Consider the following 15,036-nt stretch of genomic DNA (forward strand, 5'->3'; position numbering starts at 1 on the left):
TTTGATAGAGCAGTTTTGAAACACCCTTTTCGAAGAATCCGCAAGTGTCTATTTGGAGCGGTTTCAGGCCTGTGCTGGAAAAGAAAATATCTTCACATAAAATTAGACAGAAGCATTCTCAGAAAGTTTTCTGTGATGTGTGCATTCAGTCACAGACTTCAACCTTCCTTTTGATAGAGCAGTTTTGAAACAGATTTGTGGAATCTGCAAGTGGATATTTGGGGAGCTCTGAGGCCTGTGCTGGAAAAGGACGTCTCTTCACTAAAAACCAGACAGAAGCATTCTCAGAAACCACTTTGGATGACTGCATTCAACTCACAGATTTGAAACTTCCTTTTGATAGAGCAGTTTTGAAACACTCTTTTTGTAGAATCCGCAAGTGAATATTTGGAGTGCTTTGAGGCCCTGATGGAAAAGGAAATATTTTCACATAAAATCTAAACAGAAGCATTCTCACAAACTTCTTTGTGATGTGCGCATTCAACTCACAGAGTTGAACTTTCCTTTTGATAGAGTATTCTTATAACACTTATTTTGTAGAGTCTGCAAGTGGATACTTCGAGTGCTTTGAGCCCTATGCTGGAAAAGGGAATATATTCACATAAAAACTAGACAGAAGCATTCTCAGAAACTTTCCAGGGCTTCTTTCTTTCAACTCACAGAGTTGAACCTTCCTTTTGATAGCGCAGTTTTGAAACAATCTTTTTGTAGAATCTGCAAGTGGATATTAGGAGGAATTTGAAGCATATGCTGGAAAAGAAAAATATCTTCACATAAAAACCGGAGAGGTTTGAGGAGCCAAGATAGTCGAATAGGAACAGCTCTGGTCTACAGCTCCCAGCCTGAGCGACGCACAAGACAGGTGATTTCTGCATTTCCATCTGAGGTACCGGGTTCATCTCACTAGGGAGTGCCAGACAGTGGGCGCAGGTCAGTGGGTGAGAGCACCCTGCACCAGCCAAAGCAGGGGCGAGGCATTGCCTCACTCAGGAAGCGCAAGGGTTCAGGGAGTTCCCTTTCCAGGGGTGACAGACGGCACCTGGAAAATCGGGCCACTCCCACCCGAATACTGTGCTTTTCCGACGGGCTTAGAAAATGGTGCCCCAGAAGTGTATAGCCCGCACCTGGCTCCGAGGGTCATACGCCCACGGAGTCTCGCTGATTGCTAGCACAGCAGTCTGAGATCAAACAGCAAGTCGGCAGCGAGGCTGGGGGAGGGGCTCCCGCCATTGCCCAGACTCGCTTAGGTAAACAAAGCATCAGGGAAGCTTGAACTGGGTGGAGCCCACCACAGCTCAACCAGGCCTGTCTGCCTCTGTAGGCTCCACCTCTGGGGGCAGGGCACAGACAAACTAAAAGACAGCAGTAACCTCTGTAGACTTAAATGTCCCTGTCTGACAGCTTTGAGGAGAGCAGTGGTTCTCCCAGCATGCAGCTGGAGATCTGAGAACTGGCAGACTGCCTCCTTAAGTGGGTCCCTGACGCCTGACCCCAGAGCAGCCTAACTGGGAGGCACACCCCAGCAGGGGAAGACTGACACCTCACACGGCCGGCCAGGTACTCCAACAGACCTGCAGCTGAGGGTCCTGTCTGTTAGAAGGAAAACTAACAGAAAGGACATCCACACCAAAAACCCATCTGTACATCACCATCATTAAAGACCAAAAGTAGATAAAACCACAAAGATGAGGAAAAAACAGAGCAGAAAAACTGGAAACTCTAAAAAGCAAAGTACCTCTCCTCCTCCAAAGGAACGCAGTTCTTCACCAGCAACGGAACAAAGCTGGACGGAGAATGACTTTGACGAGCTGACAGAAGAAGGCTTCAGGCAACCAAATTACTCCGAGCTACGGGAGGATATTCAAACCAAAGGCAAAGAAGTTGAAAACTTTGAAAAAAATTTAGAAGAATGTATAACTAGAATAACCAACACAGAGATGTGCTTAAAGGAGTTGATGGAGCTGAAAACCAAGGCTCGAGAACTACGTGAAGAATGCAGAAGCCTCAGGAGCCGATGCGATCAAATGGAAGAAAGGGTATCAGCCCTGGAAGATGAAATGAATGAAATGAAGCGAGAAGGGAAGTTTAGAGAAAAAAGAATAAAAAGAAACAAGCAAAGCCACCAAGAAATGTGGGACTATGTGAAAAGACCAAATCTACGTCTGATTGGTGTACCTGAAAGTGACGGGGAGAATGGAATCAAGTTGGAAAACACTCTGCAGGATATTATCCATGAGAACTTCCCCAATCTAGCGAAGCAGGCCAACATTCAGATTCAGGAAATACAGAGAACGCCACAAAGATACTCCTCGAGAAGAGCAACTCCAAGAAATATAATTGTCAGATTCACCAAAGTTGAAATGAAGGAAAAATTGTTAAGGGCAACCAGAGAGAAAGGTCGGGTTACCATCAAAGGGAAGCCCATCAGACTAGCAGCGGATCTCTCGGCAGAAACCCTACAAGCCAGAAGAGAGTGGGGGCCAATATTCAACATTCTTAAAGAAAAGAATTTTCAACCCAGAATTTCATATCCCGCCAAACTAAGTTTCATAAGTGTAGGAGAAATAAAATACTTTACAGACAAGCAAATGCTGAGAGATTTTGTCACCACCAAGCCTGCCCTAAAAGAGCTCCTGAAGGAAGCACTAAACATGGAAAGGCACAACCAGTACCAGCCACTGCAAAATCATACCAAAATGTAAAGATAATCGAGACTAGGAAGAGACTGCATCAACTAACGAGCAAAATAACCAGCTAACATCATAATGACAGGATCAAATTCACACATAACAATATTAACTTTAAATGTAAATGGACTAAATGCTCCAATTAAAAGACACAGACTGGCAAATTAGATAAAGTCTCAAGACCCATGAGTGTGCTGTATTCAGGAATCCCATCTCACGTGCAGAGACACACATAGGCTCAAAATAAAAGGACGGAGGAAGATCTACCAAGCAAATAGAAAACAAAAAAAGGCAGGGGTTGCAATCCTAGTCTCTGATAAAACAGACTTTAAACCAACAAAGATCAAAAGAGGCAAAGAAGGCCATTACATAATGGTAAAGGGATTAATTCAACAAGAAGAGCTAACTATCCTAAATATATATGCACCCAATACAGGAGCACCCAGATTCATAAAGCAAGTCCTGAGTGACCTACAAAGACACTTAGACTCCCACACATTAATAATGGGAGATTTAACACCCCACTGTCAACATTAGACAGATCAACGAGACAGAAAATCAACAAGGATACCCAGGGATTGAACTCACCTCTGCACCAAACAGACCTAATAGACATCTACAGAACTCTCCACCTCAAATCAACAGAATACACACTTTTTTCAGCACCACACCACACCTATTCCAAAATTGACCACATACTTGGAAGTACAGCTCTCCTCAATAAATGTAAAAGAACAGAAATTATAACAAACTATCTCTCAGATCACAGTGCAATCAAGCTAGAACTCAGGATTAAGAATCTCACTCAAAACCACTCAACTACGTGGAAACTGAACAACTTGCTCCTTAATGACTACTGGGTACATAACGAAATGAAGGCAGAAATAAAGATGTTCTTTGAAACCAACGAGAACAAAGACACAACATACCAGAATCTCTGGGATGCATTCAAAGCAGTGTGTAGAGGGAAATTTATAGCACTAAATGCCCATAAGAGAAAGCAGGAAAGATCCAGAACTGACACCCTAACATCACAATTAAAAGAACTAGAAAAGCAAGAGCAAACACATTCAAAAGCTAGCAGAAGGCAAGAAATAACTGAAATCAGAGCAGAACTGAAGGAAATAGAGACACAAAAAACTCTTCAAAAAATCAATGAATCCAGGAGCTGGTTTTTCGAAAGGATCAACAAAATTGATAGACCGCTAGCAAGATTAATAAAGAAAAAAAGAGAGAAGAATCAAATAGGTGCAATAAAAAATGATAAAGGGGATATCACCACCGATCCCACAGAAATACAAACTACCATCAGAGAATATTACAAACACCTCTATGCAAATAAACTAGAAAACCTAGAAGAAATGGATAAATTCCTCAACACATACACCCTCCCAAGACTAAACCAGGAAGAAGTTGAATCTCTGAATAGACCAATAACGGGAGCTGAAATTGTGGCAATAATCCATAGCTTACCAACCAAGAAAAGTTCCCGACCAGATGGGTTCACAGCAGAATTCTACCAGAGGTACAAGGAGGAGCTGGTACCATTCCTTCTGAAACTATTCCAATCAATAGAAAAAGAGGGAATCCTCCCTAACTCATTTTATGAGGCCAGCATCATCCTGATACCAAAGCCTGGCAGAGACACAACCAAAAAAGGGAATTTTAGACCAATATCCTTGATGAACATTGATGCAAAAATCCTCAATAAAATACTGGCAAACAGAATCCAGCAGCACATCAAAAAGCTTATCCAGCAGGATCAATTGGGCTTCATCCCTGGGATGCAAGGCTGGTTCAATATACACAAATCAATAAATGTAATCCAGCATATAAACAGAACCAAAGTCAAAAACCACATGATTATCTCAATAGATGCAGAAAAGGCCTTTGACAAAGTTCAACAACCTTTCATGCTAAAAACTCTCAATAAATTAGGTATTGATGGGACGTATCTCAAAATAATAAGAGCTATCTATGATAATCCCACAGCCAATATCATACTGAATGGGCAAAAACTGGAAGCATTCCCTTTGAAAACTGGCACAAGACAGGGATGCCCTCTCTCACCACTTCTATTCAACATAGTGTTGGAAGTTCTGGCCAGGGCAATTAGGCAGGAGAAGGAAATCAAGGGTATTCAATAAGGAAAAGAGGAAGTCAAATTGTCCCTGTTTGCAGATGACATGATAGTATATCTAGAAAACCCCATTGTCTCAGCCCAAAATCTCCTTAAGCTGATAAGCAACTTCAGCAAAGTCTCAGGATACAAAATCAATGTACAAATATCACAAGCATTCTTATACATCAATAACAGACAAACAGAGAGCCAAATCATGAGTGAACTCCCATTCTCAATTCCTTCAAAGACAATAAAATACCTAGGAATCCAACTTACAAGGGATGTGAAGGACCTCTTCAAGGAGAACTACAGACCACTGCTCAATGAAATAAAAGAGGATACAAACAAATGGAAGAACATTCCATGCTCCTGGGTGGGAAGAATCAATATCGTGAAAATGGCCATGCTTCCCAAGGTAATTTACAGATTCAATGCCATCCCCATCAAGCTACCAATGACTTTCTTCACAGAATTGGAAAAAACTACTTTAAAGTTCATATGGAACCAAAAAAGAGCCCGCATCACCAAGTCAATCCTAAGCCAAAAGAACAAAGCTGGAGGCATCACACTCCGTGACTTCAAACTATACTACAAGGCTACAGTAACCAAAACAGCATGATACTGGTACCAAAACAGAGATATAGATCAATGGAACAGAACAGAGCCGTCAGAAATAATCCCACATATCTACAGCTATCTGATCTTTAACAAGCCTCACAAAAACAAGCAATGGGGAAAGGATTCCCTATTTAATAAATGGTGCTGGGAAAACTGGCTAGCCATATGTAGAAAGCTGAAACTGGATCCCTTCCTTACACCTTATACAAAAATCAATTCGAGATGGATTAAAGACTTAAATGTTAGACCTAAAACCATAAAAACCCTAGAAGAAAACCTAGGCATTACCATTCAGGACATAGGCATGGGCAAGGACTTCATGTCTAAAACACCAAAAGCAATGGCAACAAAAGCCAAAATTGACAAATGAGATCAAATCAATCTAAAGAGCTTCTGCACAGCAAAGGAAGCTACCATAAGAGTGAACAGGCAACCTACAAAATGGGAGAAAATTTTCGCAACCTACTCATCTGACAATGGGCTAATATCCAGAATCTACAGTGAACTCCAACAAATTTGCAAGAAAAAAACAAACAACCCCATCAAAAGGTGGGCGAAGTACATGAGCTGACACTTCTCAAAAGAAGACTTTTATTCAGCCAAAAAACACATGAAAAAATGCTCACCATCACTGGCCATCAGAAAAATGCAAATCAAAACCACAATAAGATACCATCTCACACCAGTTAGAATGGCAATCATTAAAAAGTCAGGAAACAACAGGTGCTGGAGAGGATGTGGAGAAATAGGAACACTTTTACACTGTTGGTGGGACTGTAAACTAGTTCAACCCTTGTGGAAGTCAGTGTGGCGATTCCTCAGGGATCTAGAACTAGAAATTCCATTCGACCCAGCCATCCCATTACTGGGTATATACCCAAAGGACTATAAATCATGCTGCTATAAAGACACATGCACATGTATGTTTATTGCGGCATTATTCACAATAGCAAAGACTTGGAGCTGACCCAAATGTCCAACAATGATAGACTGGATTAAGAAAATGTGGCACATATACACCATGGAATACTATGCAGCCATAAAAAATGATGAGTTCATGTCCTTTGTAGGGACATGGATGAAACTGGAAATCATCATTCTCAGTAAACTATCGCAAGAACAAAAAACCAAACACCACATATTCTCACTCATACGTGGGAATTGAACAATGAGAACACATGGACACAGGAAGGGGAACATCACACTCTGGGTACTGTTGTGGGTTGGGGGGAAGGGGGAGGGATAGCATTGGGAGATATACCTAATGCTAGGTGACGTGTTAGTGGGTGCAGCGCACCAGCATGGCACATGTATACATATGTAACTTACCTGCACATTGCGCACATGTACCATAAAACGTAAAGTATAATAATAATAATAATTTTAAAAAATTAAATTAAATTAAATTAAATTAAAAAAAAAAAAACTGGACAGAAGCATTCTTCAAAACTTCTCTGTGATGTGTGCTTTCCACCCAGAGAGTGGAAACGTCCTTTTGATATAGTAGTATTGAAACAATCTTATTGTAGATTCTGCAAGTGGATAGTTGGAGAGCTTTGAGGCCTATGATGCAAAAGGAAATATCTTCACATAAAAACTAGAAAGCATCATTCTCAGAAAATTCTTTCTGATGTGTGCATTCAACTCAAAGAGTTGAAAAGACTTTCTCACAGAGCAGTTCTGAAACACTCCTTGGTTGGAAACGGCAAATGGATATTTGTTGCCATTGTCGCCTCTCGTGGAAAAGGAAATACATTCAGATGAAAACTAGACAGAAGCATTCTCAGAAACTTCTATGTGACATGCGCATTCTACTCACAGAGTTGAACCTTCCTTTTGATAGAGCAGTTTTGAAACACCTCTTTTGTAGAATCTGTAAGTGGATATTTGGAGCACTTTGAGGCCTATGCTGGAAAAGGAAACATCTTCACATAAAAACTAGACAGAAGCATTCTCAGAACCTTCTATGTGATGTGTGCATTCAACTCAAAGTGTTCAACCTTTCTTTTGATAGAGCCGTTTTGAAACACACTTTTTGTACAATATGAAAGTGGATAATTGGAGCCTTTTGAGGCACGTGGTGGAAAAAGAAACGTCTTCACATAAAAACTATACTGAAGTATTCTCAAAAACTTGTCTGTGATGTGTGCATTAAACTCAGAGAGTGGAACATTCGTTTTGTTAGAGCAGTTTTGAAAAACTCTTTTTGTAGTATCTGCAAATGGACATTTGGAGCACTTTGAGGCATGTGGTGGAAAAGGAAATATCTTCACATAAAAACTAGAAGGAAGCATTCTCTGAAATTTCTTTGTGATGTGTGCATTCAACTCACAGTGTTGAAGATTCCTTTTGACAGAGAAGTTTTGAAACACTCTTTTTGTAGAATCTGCAAGCAGATATTTGGACCGCTTATAGGAATTCGTTGGAAACGGGATATCCTCACACAAAAACTAGACAGAAGCTTTCTCACAAACTACTTAGTGATGTGTACATTCAACTCACAGAGTTGAACATTTCTTTTCATGGGCCTGTTTTGAAACACTCTCTTTGTACAATCTGCAAATAGACAGTTGGAGGGCTTTGAGGAGTGTGGTGGAAAAGGGAGTATCTTCACATAAAAACTAGAAGGAAGCGTTCTCTGAAACTTCTTTGTGGTGTGTGCATTCAACTCACAGTGTTGAACATTCCTTTTGACAGATAAGTTTTGAAACACTCTTTTTATTATTATTATTATTATACTTTAGGTTTTATGGTTCATGTGTGCAATGTTCAGGTAAGTTACATATGTATACATGTGCCATGCTGGTGCGCTGCACCCACTAACTCGTCATCTAGCATTAGGTATATCTCCCAATGCTATCCCTCCCCTCTCCCCCCACCCCACAACAGTCCCCGAAGTGTGATGTTCCCCTTCCTGTGTCCATGTGTTCTCATTGTTCGAAACACTCTTTTTGTAGGATCTGCAAGTAGATATTTGGACGGCTTATAGGAATTCGTTGGAAACGGGATATCCTCACTCAAAAACTAGACAGAAGAATTCACAGAAACTTCTTTGTGATGAGTGCATTCAACTCACAGAGTTGAACATTCCTTTTGATAAAGCAGTTTTGACACATTCTGTTTGTAGAATCTGCAAATGGACATTTGGAGTGCTTTGAGGCATGTGGTGGAAAAGGAAATATCTTCACATAAAAACTAGAAGGAAGCTTTCTCTGAAACTTCTTTGTGGTGTGTGCATTCAACTCACAGTGTTGAAGATTCCTTTTGACAGAGAAGTTTGGAACACTCTTTTTGTAGATTCTGCAAGCAGATATTTGGACCGCTTATAGGAATTTTTTGGAAATGGGATATCCTCACACAAAAACTAGACAGAAGCATTCTCACAAACTACTTAGTGATGTGTGCATTCAACTCACGGAGTTGAACATTTCTTTTCATGGGCCTGTTTTGAAACACTCTTTTTGTACAATCTGCAAATGGACATTTGGAGCGCTTTGAGGCGTGTGGTGGAAAAGGGAATATTTTCACATAAAAACTAGAAAGAAGCGTTCTCTGAAACTTCTTTGTGGTGTGTGCATTCAACTCACAGTGTTGAACATTCCTTTTGACAGAGAAGTTTTAAACACTCTTTTTGTAGAATCTACAAGTAGATATTTTGACGGCTTATACGAATTTGTTGGAAACAGGATATCCTCACTCAAAAACTAGACAGAAGCATTCACAGAAACTTCTTTGTGATGAGTGCATTCAACTCACAGAGTTGAACATTCCTTTTGATAAAGCAGTTTTGACACACTCTTTTTGTATAATCTGCAATCGGATATTTGGAGATCTCTTAGGCCTGTGGTGGAAAAGGTAATATCTTCACATAAAAAGTAGACAGAAACATTCTCTGAAACTTCTTTGTGGTGTGTGCATTCAACTCACATTTTTGAACATTCCTTTTGACAGACAAGTTTTGAAACACCCTTTTTGTAGAATCTGCAAGTGGATATTTGGACAACTTATAGGAATTCTTTGGAAACCGGATATCCTCACAGAAAAACTAGACAGAAGCATTCTCACAAACTTCAGTGAGATGATTGCATTCAATTCATAGAGTTGAACCTTTCTCTCCATGTGCCACTTTTGAAACACTCCTTTTGTAGAATCTGCAAGTGGATATTTTTAGGGCTTTGAGGCCTGTGGTGGAATAGGAAATATCTTCACATAAAATCTAGGCAGAAGCATTCTCTGAAACTACTTGGTTGTGTGTGCATTCAACTCACAGAGTTGAACATTTCTTTTGACAGAGAAGTTTTGAAGGACTCTTTTTGTAGAATCCGCAAGTGGATATTTGGACTGCTTTCAGGCCTCTAGTGGAAATGGAAATATCTTCACATAAAACCTAGACAGAAGCATTCTCAGAAACTACTCTGTGATGTTTGCATTCAATTCACAGAGTTGAACATTCTTTTGTTAGAGCAGTTTTGAGACACTCTTTTTGTAGAATCTGCAATTGGACATTTGGAGAGCTCTGAGGCCTCTGGTTGAAAAGGAAATATCTTCGCATAAAACCACGAAAGAAGCATTCTCAGAAACTACTTTGTGATGTGTGCACTCAACTCACAGAGTGGAACATTCCTTTTGTTACAGCAGTTTTGAAACTCTCTTTCTGTAGAATCTGCAATTGGACATTTGGCACGCTTTGAGGCCTATTGTGGAAAAGGAAATATCTTCACATAAAAACTAGAAAGAAGCATTCTCTGAAACTTCTTTGTGGTGTGTGCATTGCACTCACAGAGTTGAACATTCCTATTGAGAGAGAAGTTTTGAAACACTCTTTTGGTAGAATCTGCCATTGGACATTTGGAGAGCTCCGAGGCCTCTGGTGGAAAAGGAAATATCCTCATATAAAACCTAGAAAGAATCATCCTCAGAAACTACTTTGTGATGTTTGCATTCAACTCAGAGAGTGGAACATTCCTTTTCGTAGAGCAGTTTTGAAAGACTCGTTTTGTACAATCTGCAAGTGGATATTTGGACCGCTTATAGGAATTCGTTGGAAATGGGATATCCTCACATTAAAACTAGACAGAAGCATTCTCAAAAACTTCTTTGTGATGTGTGCATTCAACTCACAGAGTTGAACCTTTCTTTTGATAGGGCAGATTTGAAACACTCTTTTTCTAGAATCTGCAAGTGGACATTTGGAGGGCTTTGAGGCCTGTGGTGGAAAAGGAAATATCTTCACATAAAAATTGGCAGAAGCATTCTCTGAAACTTCTTTGTTGTGTGTGTATTCAACTCACAGAGGTAAAGATTCCTTCTGATAGAGAAGTTTTCAAACGCTCTTTTTGTAGCATCTGCAAGTGGATATTTTGACTGGTTAGAGGAATTCGTTGGAAACGAGATATCCTCACACATAAACTAGACAGAAGCATTCTTACAAACTTCTGTGTGATATGTGTATTCAACTCACAGAGTTAAACCTTTGTTTTCATGGGCCAGTTTTCAAACACTCTCTTTCTAGAATATGCAAGTGGATATTTGGAGGGCTTTGAGGTCTGTGGTGGAAAAGGAAATATCTTCACATAAAACCTATAAAGAAGCATTCTCACAATCTTCTTTGTGGTGTGTGCATTCAACGTACAGAGTTGACCTTTAGTTTTGAAAGAGAAGTTTCGAAACATTCTTTTTGTAGAATGTGCAAGTGGATATTTTGATTGCTTATAGGAATTCCTTGGAAACCGGATATCCTCACACAAAAACTAGACAGAAGCATTCTCACAAACTTCTGTGTGATGTTTGCTTGAACCTTTCTTTTCATGGGCCAGTTTTGAAACACTCTTTTTGTAGTATCTGTAAGTGGACATTTAGATTGCTTTGAGGCCTGTGGTGGAAAAGGAAATATCTTCACATAATAACTAGGCAAAAGCATTCTCTGAAACGTCTTTGTAGTGTGTGCATTCGACTCACAGAGCTGAATGTTCCTTTTGATAGAGAAGCTTTGAAACACTCTTTTTGTAGAATCTGCAAGGGGATATTTGGACCGCTTATAGGAATTCGTAAGTAACAGGATATCCTCACACAAAAACTAGACAGACGCATTCTTACAAACTTCTGTGTAATGTGTGCATTCAACTCAGAGAGTTGAACCTTTCTTTTCATGGGCCAGTTTTGAAACACTGTTTTTGCAGAATCTGCAAGTGGTCATTTGGAGGGCTTTGGGGTTTGTGGTGGAAAAGGAAATATCTCCACATAAAAACTAGACAGAAGCATTCTCAGAAACTTCTCTGTGCTTTCTGCATTCTAGTCACAGAGGTGAACATTTCTTTTGACAGAGAAGTTTTGAAACACTCTTTTCGTAGAATCTGCAACTGGATATTTGGACTGCTTTCAGGCCTGTGGTGGAAAAGGAAATATCTTCGCACAAAACCTAGAAATAAGCATTCTCAGAAACTACTCCGTGATGTTTGCATTCAACTCACACAGTAGAACATTCCTTTTGTTACCGCAGTTTTCAAACACTCTTTTTGTAGAATCGGCAAGAGGATATTTGGACCGCTTGGAGGAATTCGTTGGAAACGGGATATCCTCACATTAAAAACTAGACAGAAGCATTCTCACAAACTTCTTTGTGATGTGTGCATTCAACTCACAGAGTTAAACCTCTCCCTTGATAGAGCAGTTTTTAAACACAATTTTTGCAGAATCTGCAAGTGGACATTTGGAGCACTTTGAAGCCTTTGGTGGAAAAGTAAATATCTTCACATAAAAACTAAACAGAAGCATCCTCTGAAACTTCCAAGTGGATTGTGCATTCAACTCACAGAGTTGAACATTCCTTTTGACAGAGAAGTTTTGAAACACTCTTTTTGTAGAATTTGCAAGTGGATATTTAGACCGCTTATTGGAATTCGATGGAAAAGGGATATCCTCACACAAAAAGTAGACAGAAGCATTCTCACAAAGTTCTGTGTGATGTGTGCATTCAACTCAAAGAGTTGAACCTTTGTTTTCATGAGCCAGTTTTGAAACACACTTTTTGTAGAATCTGCAAGTGGACATTTGGAGGGCTTTGGGGCCTATGCTTGAAAACGAAATATCTTCAACTAAAAATTAGGCAGAAGGATTCTCTGAAATTTCTTTATGTTGTGTGCATTCAACTCACATAGTTGAACATTCCTTTAGAAAGAGAATTTTTGAAACACTCTTTTTGTAGAATCTGCAAGTGGATATTATGACTTCTTTCAGGCCTGTGGTGGAAAACGAAATATCTTCACATAAAACCTAGAAAGAAGCATTCTCAGAAACTACTTTGTCATGTTAACATTCTACTCAGAGAGTGGAACATTCTTTTTGTTAGAGCAATTTTCAAACACTCTTTTTGTAAAATCTGCAAGTGGATATTTTGACCGCTTATAGTAATTCGTTGGAAACGGGATGTCCTCACATTAAAAACTAAACAGAAGCATTCTAACAAACTACTTTGTGATGTGTGCATTCAACTCACAGAGTTAAACCTTTCTTTTCAAACAGCAGTTTTGAAACACTCTTTTTCTAGTATCTGCAAGTGGACATGTGGAGCGTTTCGAGGCCTTTGGTGGAAAGGGAAATAACTTCACATAAAATCTTGACAGAAGCATTCTCTGAAACTACTTTGTGGTGTGTTCATTCAACTCACAGAGCTGAATATTCCTTTTGACAGAGATGTTTTGAAACACTCTTTTTGTAGTATCTGAAAGTGGATATTTGGACCGCTTATAAGAATTCATTGGAAAAGGGATAACCTCACACAAAAACTAGACAAAAGCGTTCATACAAACTGCTGTGAGATGTCTGCATTCAACTAACAGAGTTGAAACTTTCTTTTCATATGACAGTTTTGAAACACTCTTTTTATAGAATCTGTAAGTGGACATTTGGAGGGCTTTGAGGCCTGTGGTGAAAAAGGAAATATCTTCACATAAAACCTGGACAGAAGCATTCTCTGAAACTTCTTTGTGGTGTGTGCATTCAAATTACAGAGATAAACATTCCTTTGGACAGAGAAGTTTCTAAACAATCTTTTGTAGAATCTGCAAGTGAATATTTGGAACGTCTACAAGAAATCGTTGGAAACGGTATATCCTCACACAAAAACTACTCAGAAGCATTCTCACAAACTTCTGTGTGACGTGAGCATTCAACTCACAGAGTTGAAAATTTCCTTTCATGGGACAGTTTTGAAACACTCTTTTTGTGGAATCTGCAAGTGGACATTTGTAAGGCTTGGGGCCTGTGGTGGAAAAGGAAATATTTTCACATAAAAACTATGCAGAAGAATCCTCTAAAACTTCTTTGTTGTGTGTGCATTCAACTCACAGAGTTGAACATTCCTTTTCATAGAGAAGTTTTGAAACACTCTTTTTGTAGAATCTGCAAACGGATATTTGGACCGCTTATAGGAATGCGTTGGAAACGGGATATCCTTACACAAAAACTAGACAAATATTCTCACAAACTTCTGCGTGATGTGTGCATTCAACTCACAGAGTTGAACCGTTCTTTTCACGGGCCACTTTTGAAACACTCTTTTTGTAGAATCTGCAAGTGGACATTTGGAGGGCTTTGAGGCCTATGCTTGAAAACGAAGTATCTTCACAGAAAAACTAGGCAGAAGCATTCTCTGAAACTTCTTTGTAGTGTGTGCATTCAACTCACAGAGTTGAACATTCCTTTTGACAGAGAACTTTTGAAACACTCTTTTTGTAGAATCTGCAAGTGGATATTTGGAACGCTTTCAGACCTGTGGTAGAAAAGGAAATAACTTATCATAAAACCTAGAAAGAAGCATTCTCAGAAACTACTCTGTGATGTTTGCATTCACATCACAGAGTTGAACATTCCATTTCTTAGCGCAGTTTTGAAACATTCTTTTTCTAGAATCTGCAATTCGACATTCGGAGAGATCTGAGGCCTCTGGTGGGAAAGGAAGTATCTTCCCTTAAAACCTAGAAAGAAGCATTCTCGGAAACTACTTTGTGATGTGTGCATTCAACTCAGAGAGTGGAATATTCGTTTTGTTAGAGCAGTTTTGAAACTCTCCTTTTGTAGAATCTGGAAATGGACACTTGGAGCGCTTTGAGGCATGTGGCGGAAAAGGAAATATCTTCATTTAAAACCTAGAAAGAAGCATTCTCGGAAACTACTTTGGGATGTGTGCATTCAACTCAGAGAGTGGAACATTCGTTTTGTTAGAGCAGTTTTAAAACAGTCTTTTTGTAGAATCTGCAAATGGACATTTGGAGCGATTTGAGGCGAGTGGCGGAAAAGGAAATATCTTCACATAAAAACTAGAAAGAAGCGTTCTCTGAAACTTCTTTGTGGTGTGTGCATTCAACTCACAGTGTTGAATATTCCTTTTGACAGAGAAATTTTGAAACACTCTTTTTGTAGAATCTGCAAGTAGATATTCGGACCGCTTATAGGAATTCGTTGGAAACGGCAAATCCTCACACAAAAACTAGACAGAAGCATTCTCACAAACACCTTTGTGATGTGTGCATTCAACTCACTGATTTGAACATTTCTTTTCATGGGCTTGTTTTGAAACTCTCTTTTTTTAGAATCTGCAAATGGATATTT

This window comes from Pongo pygmaeus, chromosome 12 (genome assembly GCF_028885625.2).
Source record: "Pongo pygmaeus isolate AG05252 chromosome 12, NHGRI_mPonPyg2-v2.0_pri, whole genome shotgun sequence".
In the NCBI taxonomy this organism is placed as follows: domain Eukaryota; kingdom Metazoa; phylum Chordata; class Mammalia; order Primates; family Hominidae; genus Pongo; species Pongo pygmaeus.